Source organism: Drosophila kikkawai, chromosome 2L (assembly GCF_030179895.1).
Source record: "Drosophila kikkawai strain 14028-0561.14 chromosome 2L, DkikHiC1v2, whole genome shotgun sequence".
Taxonomy (NCBI): domain Eukaryota; kingdom Metazoa; phylum Arthropoda; class Insecta; order Diptera; family Drosophilidae; genus Drosophila; species Drosophila kikkawai.
The window spans coordinates 16,029,925-16,043,829 of record NC_091728.1 but is presented as its reverse complement, the minus strand read 5'-3'; the positions used below and the strand labels follow the sequence as shown (position 1 = coordinate 16,043,829).

The 13,905-nt window shown below is 37.9% G+C and overlaps 1 long non-coding RNA gene across 1 annotated transcript; it reads right to left on the bottom strand.

The window, feature by feature from the left end:
* Positions 1–2,953: 2,953 nt before the first annotated feature.
* LOC138929666 (uncharacterized) lies at positions 2,954–3,649 on the bottom strand. Its single transcript, XR_011445896.1, has 2 exons — positions 3,461–3,649; positions 2,954–3,388 (listed from the first exon to the last, which is right to left on the bottom strand). It is a non-coding gene; the product is annotated as an uncharacterized lncRNA (long non-coding RNA).
* Between the last annotated feature and the right edge of the window lie 10,256 nt (positions 3,650–13,905).

Genomic DNA, 13,905 nt, shown 5'->3' with positions numbered 1-13,905 from the left:
ATTATTTTCGTATTTAAATCAGTCTAATAGTCTTGAATATTTAATAAATATTTCGATTTAACCTAATGCTAAGCCAATTAATTTGTTAAATACTGTTTAAGCTTAATTGTGCCCTACAAAATCTCTGCTATTTATAAAAGACCACTTTTTAGCTTTATTTATGCAAATTGTACTCATATTTCCCATTCCCTTTGAAACCAAGTTTGGCTTTAACCAAAGAAAAAACCCATTGTAAATGGTAATTTATCTTGCTCATAATCCAGATGCAACCTGGAACCATGAAATGAATGTTGTGGGACATCGTTAGTATCGATTCCGGGCATTAGCTTTCCTCTATCCGCTTTCAAAATGACCGACTGGACGTGGGCGTACATAGCGTACCATTATAAACTTTTTGGCAGCATTTCGTTTTTAGCGTATTTCAATTATGATGAGGGTCATCCGGTTTGGCATACGGTTTGTTTTCAAACTTGTTTCGGATCGAACGCATTAACTTTACTGCCGCCTGCCGCTGCTGCTGCTGGGGTCATAAATTACACTTGGCCGGGACAAATGCGGACGGGGCATGCAACAAGCTTACGGTGGCGGTGTAGTCCTTTAGCCCTGGCTTGTTTGGTTGCAGCACGCGAGCATTAAAGTTAAATTGAAAATAAATATGGCCTCGCTGCTTTCGCCCAGTGCGGCAGCGTCGGCGATCGAAATGTCAATATAAGCCACCACGAGCAGCATGTGCATGGCTGAATTATGTACACAGGGGTTTGTGTACTTACCACACACACACAGAGAAAATAAATTAATTAAGATTTTACAAGATATTTATATGGAGTGTTCTTTTAAATACGTTTATAATTTGGGTAGATTTATTTTTTTAGGTAAGGGGAAAGGTAAGGGGGAAATTCCACTATGAAATACCATTTTTATATTATTTGTTATTATTCATCACAATTTATGAGAAGAAAAATAAGAAAATTTCTAAACTCATCGACCTCATTTCCCCTATTACCATAAACTTGGGTATCTTACTTTCTTAATATCGCCATCGACCTTCAAAGATAACAACATATATTTTTCCAAGTGGTTGACTTTTGGAGCAGCTGCAAGGAGTAAAGCTTTCCAGCTTGGATCAGGACTTAAAACAAAACAACAACAAAAAAATAACAAAAAGGACACCCTCGAATCCAACTATAAAGTCTGCGCTTTATGCGCTCCAAACCTGTTGTCTCGTTAACTGTGACAACTTCGGCATTCGGGCGGAACAACAACAACAACTGCTACAACAATTATGGCCGCTTGTCGACATTTAGACTTAATTTAAATGCAGGAGGCTAAAAACAAAAGAAAAGCCAGACGAAACCAAACGAAACGAAATGAAATGAGCAAAGGCAAAAAAAAAAGGTAACAAAGGCGGCTCGACGTAGCGTAACGTAATGGCTGACAACAGCAACTGCAACAAGAACAACAACGGCGACAGCACGAAATGTATATAATTTATGTGAATTTTATTTGTTGTTGCTACTGCTGCTGCTGCTACACACAACACACACACACTCTGGCGCAAAAGTTGCTCATTTCAGCGTTTAAGTTCGGGACAAGGGCATGAGCTACATCCAATTGAGTTTCAGTTAGCCCGGGATAAAAACGCACACACAAATATTTCTCGCATATACAGAGAGATGTACACTGTGAAAAATATATATTTTTAAATAAGAAAAAGTATATTTTAAAAGAGAAACTACAAAAGAAATTATCCAACATTTTTAAAAAGCCTTTTAATAATTTTCAAAATGATATTCTAAAAACCAGAAACCAATAAAATTATTGGAGTTAAGAACCTAAAAACCTAAGCAGCGAAAATTCCTTTTATAAAACCCCTTAAATTTCTTCCAGTGCACTTAAACACAGATACAGGAACATGCTGGCACACACATTCGCCCACACCGCATGCCGCTTAACCTAATTCGCTGTCGAGAAAAAAAAAAAAAGAAAACACAAAAAAAAAACACAAACTGAAAGCTAAAATCGCAAGTGTCTTAGGCAGTTGTTGTTCTTGTTTGGATGTGGCCTGATGTGGAATGAGGCTGTGGGGGGTAGTTCAGGGAATGGATTTTGAAGGGGTCGGGTCGGCTTGGGGCTCAGGGGGTGGCCAGAGTGGCAGAGGTTAGCCTGCGTTTGGCAGCATTCGCCAAGAAATTATTTTCAAATTCTGCGCTCAAACAGCGCGAAAGAGAAAGAGAGGGTTGCTCCAGGAAATTAGCTTTCCACTAAAGTGTGGAGTGCAGAGTCCAAGTTGTGAGCCTAATTGCAATTTATTTAATTTGCCAAATCAGTCAAGTCAAAACTTTGCCCTACTCCGAGTCCCTGAAGTCGAATTTTCTTTAACTCTAATCAAAATTAAGTGACAAGCACGTTTAGGAAGTTATTTTCATGAACAATTTGATAAATAATTTTATTTAATTAATGAATATTATAAAAATAAATGATGATCATATAAAATAAAAAGCTTATTAAACAGAGTATATATTTTCCATCCCACAACCTAGAATTCATTTTCTATTATTTTTTGTTACATTTCCCTATTTCCTTGGCTCTCCTTTCACTTTCCTAGTACAAAAAACCACTTGCCAAAGCATATCCATCAATCAACCCTCGTTGCAAAATAAGCTAGGCAAATCCTACAAACTAAGCTGAAGTATGTACGCGTCTGCTGTAGATGTTTTGGCTTGTTTACTTGCCATTTCTTGAGTGAAATCAAAGTTGTTTAGTCGACTCCTCCTCCTTCTCCTCGTCCATGATTAACTTTCCTCCGCCCTGGCAGAAATGTGTGTCAAGTTTAAAGCCTCGGGAACGGAACAAGACGATAACGATAACGACGCGATAACATTAAAGGGTTTCTCTTTTTTTTTTTTTTCTCCAGGACTTGGCTCATTGGCCTCGATAGTTTTCTGCGAAGGAATTTTCTCACTGATTTGGCAAGCGAACTCGTGCGTGCGTTAAATTGATTCTCGTCCAAAAAGGAGAAAGACAGCCCACAGCCCAAACCCATAACCGAAACGGAAACCGAGGCCAAAACCAAGAGCCATTCCTTAGCACAGCTGAGCTCCCGTTGTCCAGGGCTCGCCACTTCCCGTTTATGACACGAAACGAGGCGAACTTAAAGCTCGTTCCGATAGTGTATGACAAGGATACACACATGTGCCGGGATGCCTCCTTCTACTTTACAGCAGATCATCCCTTTTGTCACAGTTCCGTTTGCCGTTTCTCATGGGCGTCAGCCCGAGCCTTTTGTCCCAATGTCTCGAGTTGGGCAAGGACCGGCCCATTGTGCTGTCCTGTGAATATGAATCCTACCCACCGTCTTCCTCCTCCTACATCTCCTGTTTATAATCAACTAAAAGCCAAATAATCAGAAAGTCAACACAATGCCGAAAAGAAACCACTGGCATAGAGAGGGGTTAAATACATTGTTTGCGATTCGAGGAGAGTTTCTTGAAACGCATCCATGATTGGTATTTCTGGGAACTTGGCTCTTGAGATATTTCCTGGATTTCAAGAACCTTTTTCAAGATTCTGGGCCCACGTTTATTTAATTATAACTTTTATTTTTGAGCCAATTTTATTGAATTATTCTGCCATGAACTTTCAATTTTAATGTTTGAAACGATAATTTTGTAAGTTAAGTCAGAGTTGAGGTTGTTTTAAATGAAATCTTATCCTCACAACTTTCAAGTCTAGCCAAGTCTTTTCAGCTATTCATTATTGTTAATCATCAATAAAAATGAGAAAAGAATCCGTATAAAAACTGTATGATTCAGCTGCTTTTATCATCACCTATCCCCTAGCAGGAGAAACGATTATCTGTGGACTGACAAGTCCATGAAACTTGTCGCTTGTCACTTGGCAGGCGTTGGCCATAAAAATCAATGAGCGCTTTTTGCCCTCGAAAATAGTTGGCAGCTGACAACGGAGCAGCAGTGACAACAGCGTAAAAAAAAAAAAGAATAAATATAAATATATATAGAAGTGTATGTATATATATATAAATAAATAAAACGGTGGCAAGATGTGAAGAATTTTTAAAGCTTTCTTTCTTTGTGACCTTAGTGCCCTGCCTTTTTAGGCCATGTGTTTGTGTGTTCGTGCTTATGTGTTTTGTAGTAAACTTATAAAAATATCTAAATACAATAAGGCAGCGGGCGGTGAGGGGGCGTGGCACGGCAGGCTTTCCACACTCACACACACAACATGTTGCCTACTTTTTGACATTTTCAACATGTGTCCAACGCCCGCTGCCTCTGTCGCTCTCTCTTTCTCATACTTGTTTGAGTCTTTTTGAATACCTAGTAATAGGAGGGTAGGAGGGTATATAAATTATTTATTAATTAAAACAGTTATTAATTAATTAATTGAAGTACTAGATTTTCAGACTTCATTAGATTTCTTATAGAAAAAACTTTACTTTTCTGAAAGGATGAAATGTCAAAGTAAAACTGAATTATTATTATCAACTTGAAGTAATTTTAATAAGTCTAACTTTTAATTTTAATCTTTTATATTTTTTACTGACTCCAAACACAAAAATCATTACAAAATAACCTCTAAACAATTTTAGAAAAAATCAATAAGAAATTAATACATTTTTTCCTAGGTATCTTCATGGTTGCTACACTAACTAACTTCCCTTTCTTCTTTGTTTGTTGCTTTTTAGCGTTGACGTCTGCGTTGATTTTTGACAGCTGCCTTCACACACAGACGCAGGCAACACACACACACTCACACCCACATACGGACAAACACATGCATATGAAAACAATAACAAAAACTTGTTACCAAAGTTAAGGCAGATTGCTCCTGCCTCATTCCTTCCGGTTTCCCTTTGAGTTCCCCGCGCTTCACCGCCAAGCCGTCTCCTCTCTCTCTCTTTTTCTCTCGGTTATTGTTAGACTTTGTGCGTTAGATATGTGAACACTTTTTGCCCATATCTCTAAGGTTTATGTCAAGGTTCCCTTTTTTATTACTTTCATATATGAACAGACGGAAGGGAGGGGATTCTTTTTTACAACCCGTACTTGTGACATTTTTGTCGCATCCGCATTCATCCTTTCTCGCCGGGCGCCCCCCTCAAATTGCAGTTTAAAGTTGACAGCAAAGGGATATGAGCACTTACCTGTAAGTAAAAGAAAGGTAAAACGAAAGCTGATTAAATACAAGGCCACGTGAACTCCACTCTTTCTCTTTCTTTTGGTTGTGCACAGGAATGGGAGACTGAGTGTGGGTATAAGTCTGAGTATGGGTATGGGTATGAGTTCGGGTAATACAGTTAACATTTATGGGGCAATATCGCAGTGTGAATGGGCGAATGGAACGGCAGATAAAGAGACAGACGGACAGAAGGACAGCCAGATGGTTCACTTCCCAAATGGTAAATGCTCGATTATCGTGGAGTCCTGGAGTCTGCCTCGAACTGCAGATTCTGTTTCTCAGTTTCCAATTGTGTGGAAAATGCTATGCGCTATAAATGTACATATGTTTGTATACATTCATATATCTGTGTTAGTTCACTCGATTTTCCCCGGAATTGTTTAATCGAATTGAATAGGATTCCACCAAAATATGCAAAATATTTTTGCAGAGCAAACCACTTGAAACTATACTGACATGTAGCATCGTTTCAATTTAATTATGCTTCAAATGTTCATAAATAAAATTAAATAAATTGAAAATCCCATTTCTTACACATTCATTTGATTTGGGAATTTTAAAGAGATTTTTGCAAATATAATTAAGAGTATGTAAATATTAAAACAAACTTAGCTCTTGATTACTAATTTAAAGTACATATAGTCTAAGCTTGTATTATTTTGCAAGTTCTTACTAATTAATAGAGAGGCTTTCATATATAATTAAAATAAAAATCCATTTCAACATTTTATAGACAATATTTTATATATATTACATTCAAACCATAACTATCAGTTTTAAAACTGATTTGAGACAAGCCAGTAAGGACATCAGGGATTCCATTACCCCTCAAAGCTTCTCCAAAATTATTGGCAATCAAAAAATTGCCACACTTGGGCTATCACATTACTTTACTTGCCAAATACCATTTGTCAACCAGACAAGCCCTTGGAGAGTCTTTCGGGCCTTTAGAGTCTTACTTAGCCTCCCTGCAGCCCGTCCTGGCAATCAATTAAATGCTAGATATATATTTTAAGCCTGGTCAACAGAAGAATTAAAATTATATTCGATTTGCAAAGCAATCAAAGCACAATATGCAAATAGAGTGCAAAATATTTTTGGTGCCGTGTCATTTAAATGCATTTCACAATTGCTTTCTCTCTGTTTGTGCTGGCAAATTGGAAATGCAAAAGCCACAGAGGCATAGATTCAGATATGGGTGTACCATGTACACACATGTACACCTATATATGTACGTAGACGGACCCGTAGAAAATCGAGCATGGGAAAACATTTAACGCTTGACTTAAATGCCGAATGCTGAGGCCAAAACGAAATACAATAAAATGCGAAAATTCGGCGCTTTCAAACGGCAATACAACAAGTCAAATATTGATACAGGAAGGGATGGTAGGAGGCGTGGCACTACATACAAACACACACACACGCACGTCCCAAAAGGACGAACGAACAAGAGCCGAAAAACCAAAGAGAAAAACTCTGTGGGAAAAAAAAAGAAAAAAGAAAAAAGTGCACGCGCCGAACAAAACAAACAATTTGCCCAAAAAAACTTGGCAAAAGCAATTGCAATCGCAAGACGGGTGGAAAAGCAGGGATTGAGCGGTGCATGGCACCACAACAAAGTTGTTGACAATGGCAAACACGTTAACCAAAAACTTTTGGCACAAAGATAAACGCAAATAAATTTGGCAACTTGTTCCTGCTCCTCCTCGCCTTGCTGCGGGAAAGTTCGTTCGAAAAGGAAAACAAGCAGCCATGGAAATGCATTACAAAGTGCAAGAAGATCCCAAGCAACGCCCGCATCATGATCCGCTGGCTCTACAAGCATCTAAGCCCGCATTCAAATCACATAAATATTGTAAATTCCTTGGACTTTGTTGCAGCTCCTCTTGGCCGTAAACGATTTTCACGGTGGCAGTATCTCGGGTGGAATGGCCAGAGAATTGTATAAAAAACCACAAATTGACATGCATTGAGCAGGGGGAAAAAAAAGAGCACCTCCCCCCACAAAAACCAGCAGCTTTATCCTGAAAAAAAACACACACACACACATCTCTCCTTGTAACTTGTATCTTTCAATCTCTGTTGCTATATCTGTCTGCATGTGCGGCAATGTATCTTGCGAGTTGAGCAGAGATTTGCGACGCATGACACTCATAAGTAAAACGCCGCTGGCCTCCGACTACGACTACGTGAAATGGAGCCCGGACAGCAGCAGGAGCTGGATCCGAAGCAGGACCAATGAGAAATCAAACCGAGTGTCTCCCCGAGCTTACAGCCGGACAGTATCCGTAAAAAAGAGCAGAGCAGCATTGAGCAGCTGCACGGAAAATTGGCACTGACAGGAAAATTATACCAAACAATTTATTAAATACAATAAATATTAATATAATTATATTACAAGTTATTTACAGCTTAAAAATGTGTCAAAATATAAATAAATTCAAGTGTCGGCCTTTTAACAAATGCAATATTAATGATTTAGCTTATTAAGTGTTCAATGCCTGGCAATCTTCAAATTGTAAAAGGCTAAAATGCCTTTTATTAAATAATTATTAAAAAAAAAATAACAAAGGCATTAACAGGCTAATTTTTGTCTGCTTTAAAATTAAATATATATATATATTTCTGAAAATAAAAGCGTTTATTTAATTTGTTTTGCCTTTTCATATATTTTTTTCCGTTTCACGCTTAAGTAATTATGGAAATTCCGTTTTTATAAATAAATAACACCATTCCCATGGTTTTGCAATAAATTCACCATTTACCATAAGTGACATTTTTTTGTGTATATTTATTTTTGTGTATTTTTTTTCAGTGTCCTGAAGCATAAATCGTTGTGCGGCTGCCATTGACCATGTTCCTTCATGTATTCCCCACTCTCTATTCTATCGGTTTTGAAGACGGAAGCTGCCGCAACCGCTCTAACATCTAACAAGTTGTCGATGGATTTTTACCCAAGACAACCGGCAACAACTAAGTATAGCAAAGCACAAAGTAAAGCAATCCCAGCGAGGGTAGCTGGAATAGTGCCAAGAAATAGAGATTAAGAAGGGCAATACCCTCCAAACTATATTACCACGAATTTTTAGATATTAGGAATTTTTTTAAATATTGATTTAGCAAACAATATAACTCATTATCTACCGAAAATCACTATTATTTCAGCTTAATATCTTGGCTTCAATTTTAAGCACAAAAATTCCTTAGACTACCCTCGACTATTGCCTCAATCTGGGCATCTTTGGCAGCATATTGGCCACACTTGTTATTGACAGCTTTGTTGCTTGGACTTCTTTTGGCCGAAACTACAAGGAATAGCCAAAAGCTGTCGCAACAGTCCGGCAGTTAGTCACCCATCCACAAAGGATGGAGCAGCAGCACCAGTGGATGCTTCAGAGTGGAGTGACAGGGCAATCGCTAAATCGTTGTTGCACAACAAGCGAGGGGGGGTGGGGGAAATCTCTCAGGATACGTTAAAGGATATTACAGCAAGAGTTCAGCTCAGATGCCAATAAGGCAAGTTTTTCGGTCATTTTTATTGGCTGTGAAAACTGTCAGAATATGCTGCCATCGAAAAGCCCTTCCAGCTACACACACACACATATATACAGATATATATTCAACCCATTCGAGCGTGCCACATATGCGTATACGTAATGTGGCGCGAGGAGGAAATGAAAAATGTAATTAAAAAAGTTTTTTTTCGGCCAAGTCTTTTGTCATGAGTCAAGGGGGCTTCGGGGGGAGTGAGCAAGAGATAAAGGTGGGGGTGTACACTTGGAGAAAGTATAGAAAAAGGAAGATAAATAGGTTTTTTTCTAGAGAAAAGTAGTTTATTGTATAGTTAAAAGATTTCATAAAAAGAAAATGTAAAGAAAAACTGTGTTAATTAATGATTCTAATGATTTTTTGAAAAAAGCAAAATACGAAATGCCTATAATTCCCAAGCTGTGTTTCATTGACATGATAGCACTTAAGTGTTAATTTTAATTTACATAATTTTTTGACTTTTCTAACCAATTACAACTACTAATCAAACTAAAAACGATTGCCCATTTTTTTTTTGGGGTGTGGCAAGTGAGCAAACCCAAGTTGCAAGCCAGCAATTTGCTGGGGAGCCCCTTTTGGAAGGCAGAGTGGCGCCCTTTAAATGTGCGACGAGTGTCATTCAGTTGGCTGGGCATGCTGCAAGCTTTTTAGTTCCCCATCTGCACCATGTGCATGTAGAAAGTGCTCATTAAAACATATCAACAAGCTTTATGGCCGTCGCACCACCATACCCCGTTCTTCACTCTTCGCTCAGCTCAGCTCATGTCCTCCGCCTCGCGTCCTTCTCGTCAACGTCATCGTCATCGGCACCACCGACGGCAGTTAAATTCATTCATAAACTACGTGACAAAACGAACGGAAATGTAGGAGCGGAAATTGCCAACAAACATACACACATATGCACGCTAACAGGGTTTTAACACACACACACACACATGTAGCCAGACACTGAGTCCTCCGAGTGGGTCTGAGTGTGCTGCCCGCGAACGGGGCCTAAGTTGCGTCCAAAGTATTTCACCGGCGCAGCCTTTCCCTGACTTTTCCAACTATTTTCCGAGAAAATAGTAAAGAAAATACGCGTACTAAAAAAAAACTAAAGCAGCTTTAAGAAATATTTTTTGTTGGGGAAAATAAAATAAAAACAAACATAATAATAAGTCCCAGAAAACAGCTAAAAAAACGGAATAGGTTTAGGATAAGTTATTAGTGGATGTTATTTTTTATATTTTTAAAAAACTCAGCCTGTATTTATACATTTTCTGATATACAATCGTGGACATAAGTATTTTGACACAGCTTATAGCTATATTCCAGCGCGTGTCTCTTTGTACTCGTAAAAGTTACGGGATCCATTTCACTTTCCAGTAAGAGATTATATTTAAAACTTAAAAAAAGCAAAAGATGTTTCTGATATGTAAATTGACTTCTTTGCTATGTCACGTTATGTGAGAGATCATGAATTTTTGGGTGGACAAAAATATTATGACATTGCATTCAATCAGTTCTTATTTGTTTCGTGCGCATTAAAGGACGTTGTTTGTTATTTATAACTCCAACTTATAAATCTTTTAGCAGCTTTAATACATTTTTTTGTCAATTTTCCTAATTTCTGTACCGTTATTTAATGAAAACATGGGAAAAACACGGGAGCTAAGCCAAATCCAGCGAAACGAAATAATAATTAAGTACCAAGCAGGTATTTCGGTCCAGAACCTCAGACTATTTTATAAAGTACCCCGACAAACCATTTACTACCAAATTAACAAACATAAACTGACAAATTCGACGAATAATTTAGTCAGAAAAGGGCGACCTTGCAAGAGTACGCCTAGGCAAGATCGTGTAATTCTTTCAAAATTTAAAGATAATGTCCTTATTATACCAAAAGCAGCTTCAATGGAAGTTCAAAATGATTATGATTTTTAAATTAGTAGAAAAACAGTTGAAAGAAGACTTAAAAAGGCTAACTTTGCTACTAATGTGGCCCGTCAGATACCTTTCATTTCACCTAAAAATGAGTTGAAACGATTAGCCTTTGCCAAATAATTTTAAACATGCCTAAGTCCTTTTGGGAAAAAATTTTGTGGACCGATGAGAGTCCTTTTGAGTACCATGGTTAAAAAAAAGAAATTTACTGCAGATTACCAAAAAATATTCGCAAGAAAGTGCGACCTAATAGGCTAATCGTTTCAACTCATTTTTATGTGAAATGAAAGGTATCTGACGGGCCACAAAGTAGCAAAGTTAGCCTCTTTTAATAATATTTCAATTGTTTTTTTACTAATTAAAATATCATAATCGTTTTTAACTTCCATTGAAACTTCGTTTGGTTTAATAAGGACATGTTCTTTAAATTTTGCAAAGATTAGACGTTCTTGTCTAGGCGTAGTTTTGCATGGTCGTCCTTTTCTGACTAAATTATTCGTCGAATTTGTCAGTTTATGTTTGTTAATTTTGTTTGACGGGGTATTTTATAAAATATGCTGAGGTTCTGGACCGAAATACCTGCTTGGTACTTAATTACTATTTTGTTTTGCTGGATTTGGCTTAGCTGCCGTGCTTTACCCATATTTTCACTAAATAACGGTACAGAAATTAGGAAAATTTACAAAAAATATATTAAAGCTGCTAAAAAATGTATGAGCTCGAGTTATAAATAATAATAAACTGTATTTTATGCGCACGAAACAAATGAGAGCTAATTGAATGCAATGTCAAAATATTTTTGTCCACCCAAAAATTCATGATCTCTCACATCACGGGACATAGCAAAGAAGTTAATTTACTTATCCGTGTCATCTTTTGCTCTTTTAAAGATTTAAATATAATCTCTTACTGGAAAGTGAAATGGATCCCGTAACTTTTACGAGTACAAAGAGACACGCGCTGGAATATACCCATAATCTGTGTCAAAATACTTATGTCCACGATTGTATACTAAACCATTAATTTACATTAAAATTAAAGTGCACAGCAAACTTTCCTAGAAATAAATGCCTTGGTATTCCCCTTTTCGATTCGTTTTATTTTTCTTTTTTTATAAGAAATTTTTCCCATACTACTTTTCCCATTGCCAATCGTATTACATTTGCAATATTTTCCCTCACTTTCCTGCCGAGCAAAGTCATCAACTCTGTGTGACGGATGCGTGGGCGGCGGTGAAACTATCTCGTTCGCTGGCGAAAATCTCATAATATTGATAGTATTCGTTCGGAGGAGGGAAAGTGCGCAAAAAATAAAAGGGAAAAGTCCCAGACGACGAGTAGGCATAATAATAATAATAATAAAAAATCAAGCGTATTTCTTTCTCTTTTGATTGCAATTGAAATTGGATAGATGGAGATGGGGGGCTCTTGATTTCGCTTTGACTGGGCAGCTTTTCCAAAGGAAAATATCAGTAAATAAAAATGCAATTTTCCGGAGCTTGCTTAAGCCCCGGCTAAACCCTTCAAAGAACTAATTTTCCCAGCCATTAAATTCACTTTCTCTCTTTCTAGATTTTTTTGCTCTCCGTTTTTTTTCGCACGACTTTAATGCAGCGCAAAAAGCTTTTAGTTGTAAGCTAACAAACGGTGAACTGCTGCTGCAGCTGTAAACTGTAACTGTAAAAGTAAATGTAACTGTCATTGGCCCGGCCGAAGGACACACTAAGGATAAGAGCAATAGAGAGAGAGACCTGGGGAGAGAGAGCTAGAGTGGGCGAGTGCAACAGATAGACACACTTAAAATAGCAAACAACCCAATGAGCAGCAGCTCCTAGTTGACCCAATTCGACCTTGACCCATTTTAGTCCAGCCAGTGCTTAGCCCAGCCAGCGGGGGTGGGCGCCAACTACTATAATTAAATGTTAATTAGCAGACCCACCACCAGGGCGCCTTTGAAGTTCCACGACTTGGCCAAATCCCCTCGAGAAATGCCATGATGCCACGCTTCACTTCGATTCCATTCCAATCCATTCGATTCGATTCGATTCCCCGGACCCATTCATCTCATCGTAGATTACAATCAATTCCAATCTGTCAATATCGCTTCACCTGCCCAACATTTATTCCACACGCACGTAACACAGGGAAAGGAACAGGGACAGGGCAGCGACAGCTACTGCTCAGCCAGGAGGTCCTCGAGGTTCTTGAGTCCCATACCCACTCGTGCCATTGGAGGCTCCTTTGGTCCGGACCGATAAATGTCAAAGTCAATGCTGTAAGAGCTGAATATTCCCTACATTTCCAACTATTTTTCCAGTATCGAGTCAAGGTCCTAAGGATTCAACTGAATACAGTGGGTAATCCTTAGAAAACGTATTAACTTATTTGTTGCTTATTATTAAGATTGAATTTAATAATCCAATTAGTTTTACTCCATTTTCAAGACGAATATAAGAGAAGAATATTACATATTTTTTTAGATATGAAAGTGGGATTGACCTCTAGATTTTAATCCAATTTAAAAATGAACCCTAAAAGAATGTTGTAAAAATGGTCAAATAAATATGGAGAATTTTGAAAACCATTAAAAGATTTAAGAAAAAATTCAAATAATTTTTAATATGAGCGAAGTTTGACTGTAAACAAACTTATTCAAATGATACACTTCTTCTCTCTTTCCCCTCTCTTTTTCACTTGCCCATCATTTATCTCCATAGATTTATAGGTTATATATTTTTTTCTTGTTAAATAATTGAAACGATAAATGTGACACACAATAAAATGCTAGAAATTCAATAAAGTTAACAATTTTACAGGGCTCCGCACATTTGGGGCGTGGCATTGACATGGCATCCGAGGCATGTAGCCATGTAGCTGGGAGCATGTAGCCTATATAGCGCCGCCATGGCTTGTAACTGTAACTTGTTGCTATTCAACGTCCCGCCAGAGCGAGAGAGAACACGAGTGGGACATGCATAAACATGATTTTATGTGCACACAGAACACGACAATAAAAATCACGCATGAATTTCATGGATCCCCAAACTCGCAGCCGCCCAGGCAAGGACCTCTTTCTCTCACTCTCTCCACCACTTGCATAAACAACTAGGAGAAATAGAGAACTCTGGGCAAGGCGAGAAAAAGAGAGAGTGTGAGAGAGGTGAAATAAAAAGGTCGTCCGGAGAGTACAAAAAACCTCAACACGAGTAAAACAAAATGTAATTACAAC